At 34.2% G+C, this 13,009-nt stretch overlaps 1 protein-coding gene across 1 annotated transcript in view; it reads right to left on the reverse strand.

Annotated features, from left to right (window-relative positions):
- Window positions 1–13,009, reverse strand: part of GREB1L (GREB1 like retinoic acid receptor coactivator) — a 246,342-nt gene that overhangs the window by 125,834 nt on the left and 107,499 nt on the right. The window contains exon 3 of the mRNA XM_081802542.1: window positions 3,108–3,215. The gene's annotated coding sequence lies outside the window, so the exon portion shown is untranslated. The remainder of the gene's footprint in view (window positions 1–3,107; window positions 3,216–13,009) is intronic.

The raw sequence follows: 13,009 nt of genomic DNA on the forward strand, positions 1-13,009 counted from the left end.
ATTATTCAAATCTGCAGAAAACACCAGAGGCAAAAAACCAGTTTCCCAAATGCAGAGTAGAATTTCCAAAGATAACCATTAATAATTTTCCAAATTTCATTGGATGCTTTAAAAAGTATAATGGGAAGAGCACAGAGGACTAAATCTTTTTCATAGAACATTCACCTAATTTCTCTTAATTTCCAATCCCCACTTAGTTTTCCCAAGAAGTTGTTTGGAAAGTGAGCTATAAACATTAACCAGATAAATATAATTAGTAATCATACATTTAAGACTTCTGCAGGTTTTTGTTTTGTTTTGTTCTGGTAATACTGGGTCCCTGGATCCAGAAACAGGGCTTCTTTGGTCTCTTTGTAATGTATTTAGATGACTAATAAGAATTATAAGGGTGCAAAGTGGGGTAAAGAAATTCCCATTCACAATAATTACAGTAAAACAGAAGTATATTTAAATTTGACTTTTAAAAAGCACCACAGATAAAATTGGGTAGAATCAGCAAAATCTGATTGTTTTCCTTAGAGAGGATCACAACCAAACAGCTATGTTCTTTCAAAATTAGATGTGACTTAGGGACTGAAAAAATTTATCTGAATTTTTTAACTTGCAAAACACCCATTCTGCTGGTAATTCAGAGAGAAGTAAAAGGACTTAGATTAGATGAAAAAGTGCTGGAAATTCAAAGCAACTGTGAACATTGTGTTCTTATATGGATTTGTTACTTCTGCTACTTTCATCTTTCCACTCTGTCATCTACCTCTGTCTTTCCATCTTCTTATCTTATTAACATTGCTAATTGTATTTGTCAGTTTTGCCACAATTTCAGTGCTACTTAAACAGCTGTGGGTTTTCTCTAGGCAATTATCAGTCACTACACTTAGGTTTCTAAATTAGTTGTTGAAAGGCACTTTAACCTTGAGAAAATAGACACTGAGCACACTGCATGCATGCTGAGCCTTACATTTATGCACATGTTGCTTTAAAATAAGTAATTATTAAGAGATTGAAAAAAAAATCACACACAAGTGTAATTCACAAATACTGTAAATTTACAAATTAGTAAGAAAATGCATAACAAAGCCTATTATATACTAGTCATCATTTCATCTTTTTCCCCTTACTGTATATATAGTAATATATGTTCTCTATGTATTTGTACATGTATGGAGGGAATAAACTGGAACATCAAAATACTGCCAAATTCCTCTAACAGTCCCCTTTTACTACCTATCTGCCAGGTGGCCAACAGCTTTCAAAGGTATCCATAATCATGGAAGTGGTATCTTGAGGTCATGGGCCCTGGTAAAGACAGCTCTCACAACATGCGGATCCCTCCTCCCCTGCCCCTTTTCCATTTCCCTTCAAAAAGAAAAATTCTTTATTATACTTGCTTTTCTTATTCTCTATTCTGACCCTGACATTGATTTTCTTCTTACTACTATAAAATGTACAAGAAACACATTCAGGAAGAAACACAGGTTTATGGTTATTCATCAACTGATACCCACTTCTATGAAATACAACTAAATTTTTAAAACCTCTTCTGTAATCTAGAAACATTATATTTCATGTGCCATTTATTCCCTTTATACATTAAAATAAATTCTAAGGTAACTTTTCAGAGTTAACAAGCTTTGGTGTTTTTAAAGGTTAGTAATGTCCTGTTTGTGGGTCAGTCAAAAGCTCATTCGAATAATCTTTAAATTAATGTAGGCTCGCTCCTTACCAGTCTCTCCCCCACCCTCCACTTTTGGCTCTGAGGAAAGAAAAGGGTGGTAATTCAACAGTGCAAAATTCTTCACTGAGAGACAAACATTAAAATGATAAACATTTTGGAAAGCAAAGTATACTTCAAACCCTCACTGTTCTCTCAGACCTATATTGACTCTTATAGTAGTTGCCAACATTTGGTAAGGATTATCCTTCCATTAGACAAAAGCAAGCATTCCTTAGATAAATCAGGAGTTTTTGCCATGAGACTCATAAAACCTTTTCACAACACAGATTTTCAAGAGAATCCTTTAAGGTTTTAGGAGGCTGCTCCTTTTACTAAGTAACAAAATACACCCCATGGTGTCTCACTGACCCCACTCAGCTGTCCTTTGACCTCTTCAATTGTTGAAGCCTAACTCCTGGGCCACAGAATTTGCCTCCCATATCAAACAGGGGATGTTGCTAACTCCTAGCACCTGGTGTAACAAAACGCAACCATTCCCCACTCTTCTATCTCCTCCACTCCCTCTCTGATCATTTTCCAGATGTTCCAGGCCCAAATGTTAAGCCAACACTAGGTTCCAGGGTCTGCATGGTCACCAAGGCACAAACAGGGACCACGCTGAAGTGGTAATGACCCTCTTGTTCTTTTTGGTCTCAAAAGAATTCAGCAGGAAGATCTTTGCCTTCTCTTGGAAATGCCAGGCTACTCAAACGTGTTCCAACATCCAAAAGGAGACATGCAGTCTTGGGCTATGCCTAGACAGAACAAGAGTTCCTTAAAACAGCAGCTCCAAATCCTTAATCCTAAGCAAATGTTTAATTTTCTTGGACATAGGGAGGATAAAAAAGGCAATATTTTCTAAACTAAAAGCCTCCTAAAAATAGAAAAAAAAAAAAACCTTTCAATGAAATTTTTAAAACATACATCTCAAGATAGTGTTATATGATAAACATTTTTATACAGTCATTTAATATGGTTTGGGTTTTTTTTTTTTTTGCAGAGGCCAATAATCTAGATTTCTCTCTTATTAAACAATTTGAAAGATAAAAAGCACAGTCAACAAAGGGGAATCAAAAACTGAATTCTTATTGTCTTAATTTAGGTATACAGGAAATATAACACAAAGGCTGTTGCCAGAAAAAAAAATTATTCAGCAATACTGAATAAGCAAAAACTTAATGCTGAATAAGGGTTTTTTTTTTTCTTTTGGTGGAGAGGATGGGGGAAGGGAGAGGAAAGCAGAGGGAAGGAAATGGAAGAAGAGCTCATAGAAATATCTGCTTAATCAGTTTAGGAACCAAATATAGTAGCTTTATTTAAATTCTAAATATAACTTCCTAAAACAAATTTGATCTTGAAAAATTGGGGGGCGGGTATTATAACTGTACAATACCTTGGTTTATTTATTAACATTTTTGAATCACGTTCATGATTAAGTTGGGCTGTCAACACTTCAGGGAGCCTGTTGTCTAGATTTTACTTGTTTAAAGCTTTTGTGCACCTGCAAAAACATAAAAAAATAAAAATATATATGTAAAGACATGAATTAGTTTCCAAATGCATTATATTCCAGAAAAAAATAATTTAAATATTTACAGTTCTAAAAGTTACAATTAGAAATAAATTATCAAAGTCTTACATAACTCCATATACATCATAATGGGCAAATACAGGTATTCCTCCCTCTTAAATATTCCCAAAATAATCACTCCTAATTATATATACTCAAAAATAATTTGTTGTTCTTAAGATTTCCCCCCTACTCCTACCCTACTAAATGTAAGTTGGATAAATCTGTCAAGTCTGCAGTTCTGACAAGTGTTACCATATGCTAACAGACCCACAGACTATTTTTATTTTTAGGAATGAAAATAATGAAAGGCAATTTTCTTATTCTAAGGAGTCTGAATTTTATAATCTCTGATGCTTGGCCAAAATTTATCTCCTCAAAGAACTATTAAAAATTTAAGACATAACTAATATTGCTTAAAAGTATTTTTCTACTTTTTGAAACTAATGCTTTAATAATCTCCAAGAAAGAGAGACTGCATGAAGAAAAAGAGTTACTGTTTTCTACCCTTTTGAGTAGGGTATTTCTAGGAGTAATTAAACTAAATAATTATAATTACATATAACTGGTGGAAAATTACAGTATGCATATTATTCTCTCCTTTAAATAGATTATGGTCAATATAAACTACTGGGTGGAAAAATAGGAAATATAGTCATAAAACATCAAGTGAAATAAAAACTATTTGTTACTGATTTTTATATGCAACTGAGAAGTGTTTTTGTTCCTTTGTTACTGTGTCTAAAAGGAAAACAAAAGGGGATTTTCCTAAGAATATACTAATTTCAATATGCATAGTAATAGCACTAAAATATTTAAAGTAATATTAACTTATGCTTTCTAAAGAAATAGTTTTCAGAGTTATTGTCCTTTTATGCCAACTTGAAAGAGAAGAAAGACAGAAAAGAACCATTTTAGATTTTGAAATAAAAATCTTTATCTTACCTCTTTTACTGTCAGAAGAATGTCTTCAGGCAAAAGAACAATTAAAAAAGCAAGACCCAGATTTTCAAACTCATGTATTTCCCACCCACCCACACACAAATAGACATCTTTTTGTAAGTCAGGAGTCTTGCTACCTACATCCAAACCCAAGATTACCCCATCTGGTCAACAAGGTCAAACTGCATTACTGCCAATGAAACTGTATGACTCCATGAGGACCTTAATGATTTTTAAAAAAGGTTAGTAATCCAATTCCAGTAGCTTCAGAGTCTAAAATTGCTAATTTTTGGCCACGTGCTGCACACTTCACCTGCTAGTAATGACATTTTTGTATTTTCTCCTAATTACACTCAAAGCTAAGACCTTTGGCCCTGGGCCACAGACCCCTATTCAGGCTGCACACATTCTCTTAAACGACCTGATCCTTTGTTGTCACTCTTACTCTTTCATCTATTATTTACACCCATAGAGAAGGAAGAGACTCTACCATTTGTATAGCTTAAAGCTTCTAATCATCTTAATTTCTTTGCCTTTCAACGTACGGTCTTTTTCATAGACGAATGCCAGAAAGTTTGACAAAATCATTTTTTTCAACCACATCCTCCCACCTCCCTTTCCCCTTTCCTACTCTCTGGCCAAGCTCCTTCCTGTTCCTTCTCTTACATGGGCCCAGTTCTGCATCAGTCCAAATTTACAAATTTAGACTTTTGCCAACAAAATGAATTTCTAAATAGAACACCAAATTTCCACCTTGTTCTGACAGATCAATAACAATTATATTTCATTCTTTCATCAAAGAGCTCATTAAGTTAAATGAAAGTTTACTTTAAATAATTTAAAATATGCCCCCAGTCCCCCTAAGGCATGAGCAGAGATTTTTCAGAATCTCCCTGCAAAAATGTCAAAAAACTTAAGTAAACAGTAAGGATGTTGGTTATGTGGTTAATACTTTTCCAACATTTTAATATGTACAGTTGCTCAAATGCTTACAAGAAAAAAATAGAGGAAGGAAAGAAAAATGAAAATATAAAGAAAAATTTTAAAGACTAGAAAAATTTTAAACTGTTAGGTCATTTTAAAAGACTACTAATTCTCAAACAGCAAAATCATCACATAAAACAATGTATATCATTGCAATTTCCCAACACTTTTCCCAGACTTTTTTTTTTTATGTCCAAATACATTTTGCAAATCCAAAGCAAATAATTGTTTACCATGATGCAGATGTCCCCCTCAGATCACGGTAGCCACCAAAAGACTCTCATTTCCAAAATGACATATGATCCATCTTTGCTCTCTCTTTCTCTATTGCTGAGCTTACTCTTGATTTCTAACAGTATTTCCTTGTTGTCTGTCCTCTCTGCAGACCCCGAAACCCCTTGTCTTTTCTTATTTTCACCATTTGCTTCAACCAGCAGTTCACTGGAGACCCATCCATCTTGTAATGCCTAAAGTGACAGATGCTCTCAGGAACCACCACACTGCTGAGTGAACAAAAGATAACATCACCTCTAGGAACTCCAGAGAGAAATACAACTGCAACCTTAAGACAAGGGCTGACTTGACAGACATTGGACCATAAACCTCTTCTAAGCGAAAAAGAAAACAATTGCCACACACACAAAAAAATCTGACACAATCAAAGGCAGAAAAGAGTGATTATTTGTGGATTGCCTTTTCACTCTGCAGCTCACTTTTCCCTCCCAACGCTTTTATATTGGGGCAATTCACTTGCCAAGAGGCAAGAGAAGTTCTTGGGAAAAAAGCCTTTCTCAAGTATCTTCTTTTATTCAACAATATTCAAAGTTAAATTTGTTCATGTGTGTGTTTCAGTAAAGCTAAGGCTTATGAGATAGAGCATTTACGAGCCTGATGTGTCTTGTTTGCATAAAGCAATATCTGGGCTCAGAAACGCTGACTCAGTTCTGCTGCTGTGAAAGACATACGCATGCTTTGCAAATTAAAAACACATTAGAAATTAAAAAGCAACGTGTGACCCAATGTCAACAATATGTGTAGCTCATAAAAATGGCTCACCATTCATTCATCAGACAACTTCCAACTTGGGTTAAAAAGACAGTTAACAAGAGGATTCTGGGAAGGACTACAGATCTCTTTTCTAACAAAGGAAGGGTCATATTAACATCTCCCAGCAACAAACTAAAGACAGGGACACTGGTAGATACAGTGGACTCTGCCTGATGCCATCTAGGGTTTTTTTTGTTTTGTTTTTTTAAGCATCTTATTTAAAATCTTCATGCAGCAATAGGTAAATGTAAATTCTAACATTTCATTTAATTTAATTCTAAATTTAGATAAATCCAGTGAAGGGAAATTTCTGAAGAACAGAAAAACAAAAGCTGACTTGGAGGTCACTTAAGAACATTGTGTGATCAATGTCAATTACAGAGATTAACAACTGTTTTTTATAATAGGTATCAAGCAACACAGAGGGCAATCTCTGCTGCAGCTAAATACATTATCATTTTGAAACAGAGTAAATGATTCAAATATCTATGTTAAATCTAAAATAAAGAGGGAAATGCTCAAGAAAAGTTCTGTCAACCACATTTCTAAAAAGAATCATAAGCACATACCATGGCATTTCTTTAAGACAAATATTTTAATTTTCCGTTAAAATTTTTGCACAAAAGGCCTTTAGTTACAATTATTTTTCTTTGAAGTCATTAATGACTCTCCTCTCATTCCCATTTTACTAAAAATATATAAAATTTAAAAGATATTTTATTTTATCTCCTGTGTTTGAATTATTTGTAGGGTAAAAAAAAATGTTCAACTTGGTAAATCAACATATCTGTTTCTTAAACATTTTTTAATGTATCCCTCATTTCCCCAAACACTTCAATGTATCTGTACAAATAAGCTAGTACAAATATTTCGGAATCTCAGAATTTTCTGGTTTTTATTTTAATGCTGACAAAACAGATCGCATACTAAATAAATAAATATGTACAATTTATATAACTTAATGGAAAAAAGATTAATTATAGACTGCTTATCAATATAAAAAGGACTTGTTCTAATATGTACTTGATCTTTAACCAGGTAATTTTGGTTTTTGTTTAACATACCCTGACCCTAAGTAATCCCCCAAAACTACTGATCCAAAAGTACCACATCATTCAACACTCTCAAACTTTGGCATTAATACCAAAAAGAGAGACATGACCTTGAAATGACAGTTCCATTGCAGAAGGCTCCCCCCCTAAAAAAAGCCCAATTAAATGACCTACTTTTAAACACAATAGGATCAATATGCATGCAGGAAAAGTACACCCCTGTGGAAAGTTCTTATTGCCTGATTGATCAAAAACAAAACAAAACTTTTCTTTTTTTAACGGCCCCTTCCAGATCACAGTCAGTGCCAGAAATCCACACAGGAAAAAAATCCATCAAAATGAAACCCTAAAAGGGTTTACCCTTCACCATCCTATTTGCACTTCAAAACCCTGTAAGTCCTTCAGTTAAACCCCAGGGCTGAACCATTTCAATAATAAGAGAGGTGGCCAGAGGTGATTTATCTCCCATTTGGTCTCTGGACAGAGCTGTAACGTCTACGAAGCTTCCCTTCCCTGAGTCAAACCCTCCCCCCAAGTCTCAGCCTTCATTTGTGTGGCTTTGGATCTGCAACCTTATAAACAACTCCTATGCCCCTTCCAATCAGATGCAAGAATAGTCTGTAACTCAAGATCTGGATACATTTTCTTGGCAATGCTTTCACAAAATGGAATGCTGCTGAGTAATCAGAGCTTTGAAAATACCAGGTTAAATTTCAGGTTCTCTTTGTTATAACTTGGGGAAGAAAAGAATCTTTCTAACTTTACCTTCTCTCTTCTCACATATGTTAATTGTTACCAGAATTTGTTAAACTTTTTCCAATTTATACCTGGATACTCTGAATGTTTTGGCCCACATCAACCAACTTCCTGAAGTGATGTTCATCTAAATTTAAATCCTTGCATTGTAAAATATCTTAACAAATCCAAAAAGTAGAGATTTCACAGGTCACACACTCCTGGGTCAAAAAGACCTTAAAAACAGATATCAGACCACTATGACTAACTGATTTATTCTACACTTGGTATCAAATACGTACTATAACTGTCATCACACAATTTTCCTCTAGTAAAATAAACATCAAACAATGTCAACAGTTATTTAAATTGAAACACAGGTCCCAGAAGTTATCAAATGTGAAACAATGAAGTTATTCCTTAGAAATGAAGGGTATTTTGTCACTAGGCATGAATTCTCTATTTCAAAATTACATTCACATACTTCCTAGTATAGGAAGAGGATGAAATATATATGTACCTTTCCCCTACCATTTAAATGAGAAGTTTGTTTTTCTAATTGATTCTGATAAATTACATCTGAATGCCACAATAACAACTTGCACTAAATGATTCCACTGTAGTCATTCCAGTTTTACAAGTTGAAAACTTTCAAGTCACTAACTTCATGTAGAGACTCACAGGCAAATATAAATATATTTCACTTAGACCTAAAATCAGTTAAGAAAAATTTAAAATAATAAAATTAAATATATACTGATACTTAAAAAACAAGAAAAGCACATTTTTGTCAATTAAAAATTATTTCTGTTTTTGGAGGTACTTATCAATAAAAATTATATTTCTGCCATTAAAAGATGCACCATCAAGATCCTTATACCTCATTAGCAAACAGTTTTCATTTTCAGAGCTCCAAGTACCACAAATTCAAGAAAAAACAACTCTCACAACAAATGACTTTATTACGTTACCAGGTCAATGAATCTTGGATTTGTATTTGAAATAACATAATAATTCAAACTGCATATATAAACCAGGAAAAACAGGTGACTGAAAAAAACTAAGAGACATGCATTTTTAAATCACTGAAACACACTTTGGCACTAATAACAATATTCAGGAAAACAAGTATCTTAAACTACTACATGACATTTAAAAAAGAAAAAAAGCTTTCCTCAGATAATCAACAAGAGTAAATTGATCCACCACAGAGGAAATATTCAATCTTCATTAAATATTTACTCAGTGCAATAGGTTGTTAGGTCTATTTAGACCTCAAAGAAAAAATAGTTCCTGTCTGGTAGGAATCAGGTCTTGGGAGAATTGAATGGAGATAAGAGGCAGTTCCTGAAGTCATGATACTATATTTCAAATTGACAATGCTAAAAAGTGGAAATATGCTATAAAATGTATAGTACTACTTTGAAATCTGATACAAAGAAAATGATACTTCTTATTAGAACACTGAGTAATGTATAGAATTGTGAATCACTATATTATACACCTAAAACTAATATAACACTGTATGTTAACCATACTGGAATTAAAATTAAAAACTTAATGAAACAATAGGAAAAAAACAAACAAAAAAGACAAAGAGAGTGATACTTAAGGGACTATTAATTTTAATAAGGTTTGACTAGGCTAAGCAACTTCATTTCCTATTAATGTAGCACAATAAAATTTGGATATTCAAAATCTGCTGTCCCCAACTCTCCCACTCTATAACTGTAGCCCCGTCACCTATTTTCTCTGGGCCTCTTTCCTTATCCATAAAATGGGGCATAAAGTAAATACATTTCTAGACTGAAAACAGTATGGTGATAATGGGGGCAGGGAAGAGATCCCATTCACCATAGCAACAACAAAAACAATATGCAGGAATCAACCTAATGAGAGATAAGTGACAACATTTTTTAAGTTGCCAAACTTTAGGTGATTTAAATGAAAATTTACACACAGAGAGAAATGTGCTAGGTGTTTTAAAGAGAAGTCTAATCATTGTAAAAATATGTTTCTCAAACAAAATAATAACACAATTCCACTCAAAGTATCAGTAGAATTTTGTGAGGAACATTATGAAAACATCCATAAGGGGTGTTAAGGGAAGATTATCAAAGAAAAGATGGGAAAAAAGTCTCTTCAATAAAGTTTATAAGGGGAGGTGAGTCAAAATAAATGTTAAATCATATTATGAGGAAAGAGCTTTTGGCCATTAAATCTATGTCACTAAATCCAATGAACTTTTTTTGGTTTTCCTCTAACATGTCCTCTTGGTAGATTTCTTGATATTTCCTTTTCTTTGGCTGGATTTCATCTCACAACCTTTCTAGTATTCCTCCTTTCCCTGTGCTGCTTCTCAATTTCCTTTGCACTCCGACAGTACACCACCCAGAAATGAAATGGAGTTCTACAGAGTTTGGTCTGTGGTAGCCATTTTCCAAGATGGCTTCAATGATTCTTGCCACCTGTGTGATCCCCTTCCCCACACTGAATCAAGGTTGACTTGTGTGATCACTAAAATACCAAACAAATGACAGCGTGTAATTTCCAAGGTCATAAAAGATATTGCAGTTTCTGCCTTGACCTCTTGAATCACTTGCTCTAAGAGAAGGAAGTCACCATGCTGTAAGGACACTCGAATAGCTCTGTGGGTGGGACCTGAGGTTTCCTGCCAAGAGCCAGGAAACCTGGCCCTCCTTGCCTCCTCTCTGGCACCTTCCGATCATTTCTCTGCATTACAGCACAAATATAATCTGTCAATCCTTTGCTAGAGCCCTTCATGGTTTTATATTACTCTGAGGATAAAAATCAATATTGTAAATACCTCTGCCCATCTCTCTAATCTTACCCTGCACTGTTCTCTTCCTAAATGCTGTGCTCCAGCAACAATGACCAACCTTTAAACAGTTATGCTCCTTCTGCCTGTAATTTCACCCATCTTATCTTTTACTTTTGCCAATTAAAATCTCCTTATCCTTTTAGATCTCAAGCCTTGCTTCTCTGATCCCCTTCGTCCTTGCTAAAAGCTCTCATAGGACCTTATTCATATCCTTCCTAGCATTTTACTCACTGATGAGCTATATAATTTGTGTGATTAATGTTTGTCTTCCCTCTTAAATTCTAAACTACATGAAGGTAGGGACTATGTTTTTCTGTGTTTGCCAATTATTGATATTACAGCACCTTTGTGGTGTCCTCCTACATAGCAGGTACTCAAATACTGTTTGAATAATTTAATAATTTAAAATGTAGGGTTAGCATGAGAATGAGAAGCTCACTGGAGACAATCCAAATGAACTTTATTATCTATAAGAATTATTACATGACACCCACAGCTAACATCATACACAATGGGGAAAAACAGAGCTTTCCCCCTAAGGTCAGGAACAAGACAAGGATGTCCACTTTCACCATTTTTATTCAACATAGTACTGGAAGTCCTAGCCATAGCAATCAGACAACAAAAAGAAATAAAAGGTATCCAAATTGTTGAGGAAGAAGTAAAACTCTCACTATTTGCAGATGATATGATATATATAGAAAACCCTAAAGACTCCACCTAAAAACTACTAGACCTGATAAATGAATTCAGTAAGGTCACAGGATACAAAATCAATGTACAGAAATCTGTTCTATACACTATTAATGAAGCAGCAGAGAAATTAAGAAAACAACCCCATTTACAACTGCACTAAAAATAATAAAATGCCAAGGACGAAACTTAATCAAAGAAGTGAAAGACCTGAAAGACCTGTACTATAAAACACTGATGAAAGAAACTGAAGATGATATAATCAAATAGAAGGACATTCCATGCTCATGGATTAGAAGAACAAATATTGTTAAAATGTCTATACTATAAAGTGTCTATACCAAAGTAATCTACAGATTTAATGGAGTCTCTATCAAAATACCAACAGTGTTTTTCACAGAAGTAGAACAAACAATCCTAAAATTTGTATGGAGCCACAAAAGACCCCAAATAGCAAAAGTAATCTTGAAAAAGAAGAACAAAACTGAATTCCAGATTTCAAGTTATATTACAAGGTGAGAGTAATTAAAACTGTATGGTATGATATATTACTGGCATAAAAATAGTCACATAGATCAATAGAATAGAATAGAAAGCCCAGAAATAAACCCACAGTTATATGGTCAATTAATCTTTGATAAAGGAAGAATGAATATACAGTGGGAAAAAGACAGTCTTCAATAAATGGTATTGGGAAAACTGGTCAGTTACATATAAAAGAATGAACCTGGACCACTTTCTTTCATCATACACAAAAATAAACTCAAAATGTGTTAAGGACCTAAAAGTGAGACCTGAAACCATAAAAATCCTTGAAGAGAACCTACGCAGTAATTTCTCTGACATCGGCTGTAACAACATCACTCTAGATATCTCCCCTGAGGCAAGGGAAACAAAAACAAAAATAAACGATTGAGACTACATCAAAATAAAAAGCTTCTGCACAGTGAAGGAAACAATCAACAAAACTAAAAGGCAGCCTACTGAATAGGAAACGATATTTGCAAACGACATATATGATAAAGGGTTAGTATACAAATATATAAAGAACTTATACAACTCAACACCCAAAAAACAAATAATCCAATTTAAAAATGGGCAGAAGACATGAACAGACATTTCTCCAAAGAAGATGTACAGATGGCCAACAGACACATGAAAAGATGCTCAACGTCACTATTAGGAAAATGCAAATCAAAACCACAATGAGATTTCACCTCACACCTGGCAGAAAGGCTAAAATCAAAAACTCAAGAAGCAACAAGTATTAACGAGGATCTGGAGAAAAAGGAACCCTCGTACACAGTTGGTGGGAATGCAAACTGGGTGCAGCCACTGTGGAAGACAGTTTGGAGGTTCCTCAAAAAGTTAAAAATAGAACTGTTCCATGATCCAGGAATTGCACTACTGGGTAACTACCCCCAAAATAC

This window comes from Leptonychotes weddellii, chromosome 13 (genome assembly GCF_054177405.1).
Source record: "Leptonychotes weddellii isolate Sample4059 chromosome 13, ASM5417740v2, whole genome shotgun sequence".
NCBI lineage: Eukaryota > Metazoa > Chordata > Mammalia > Carnivora > Phocidae > Leptonychotes > Leptonychotes weddellii.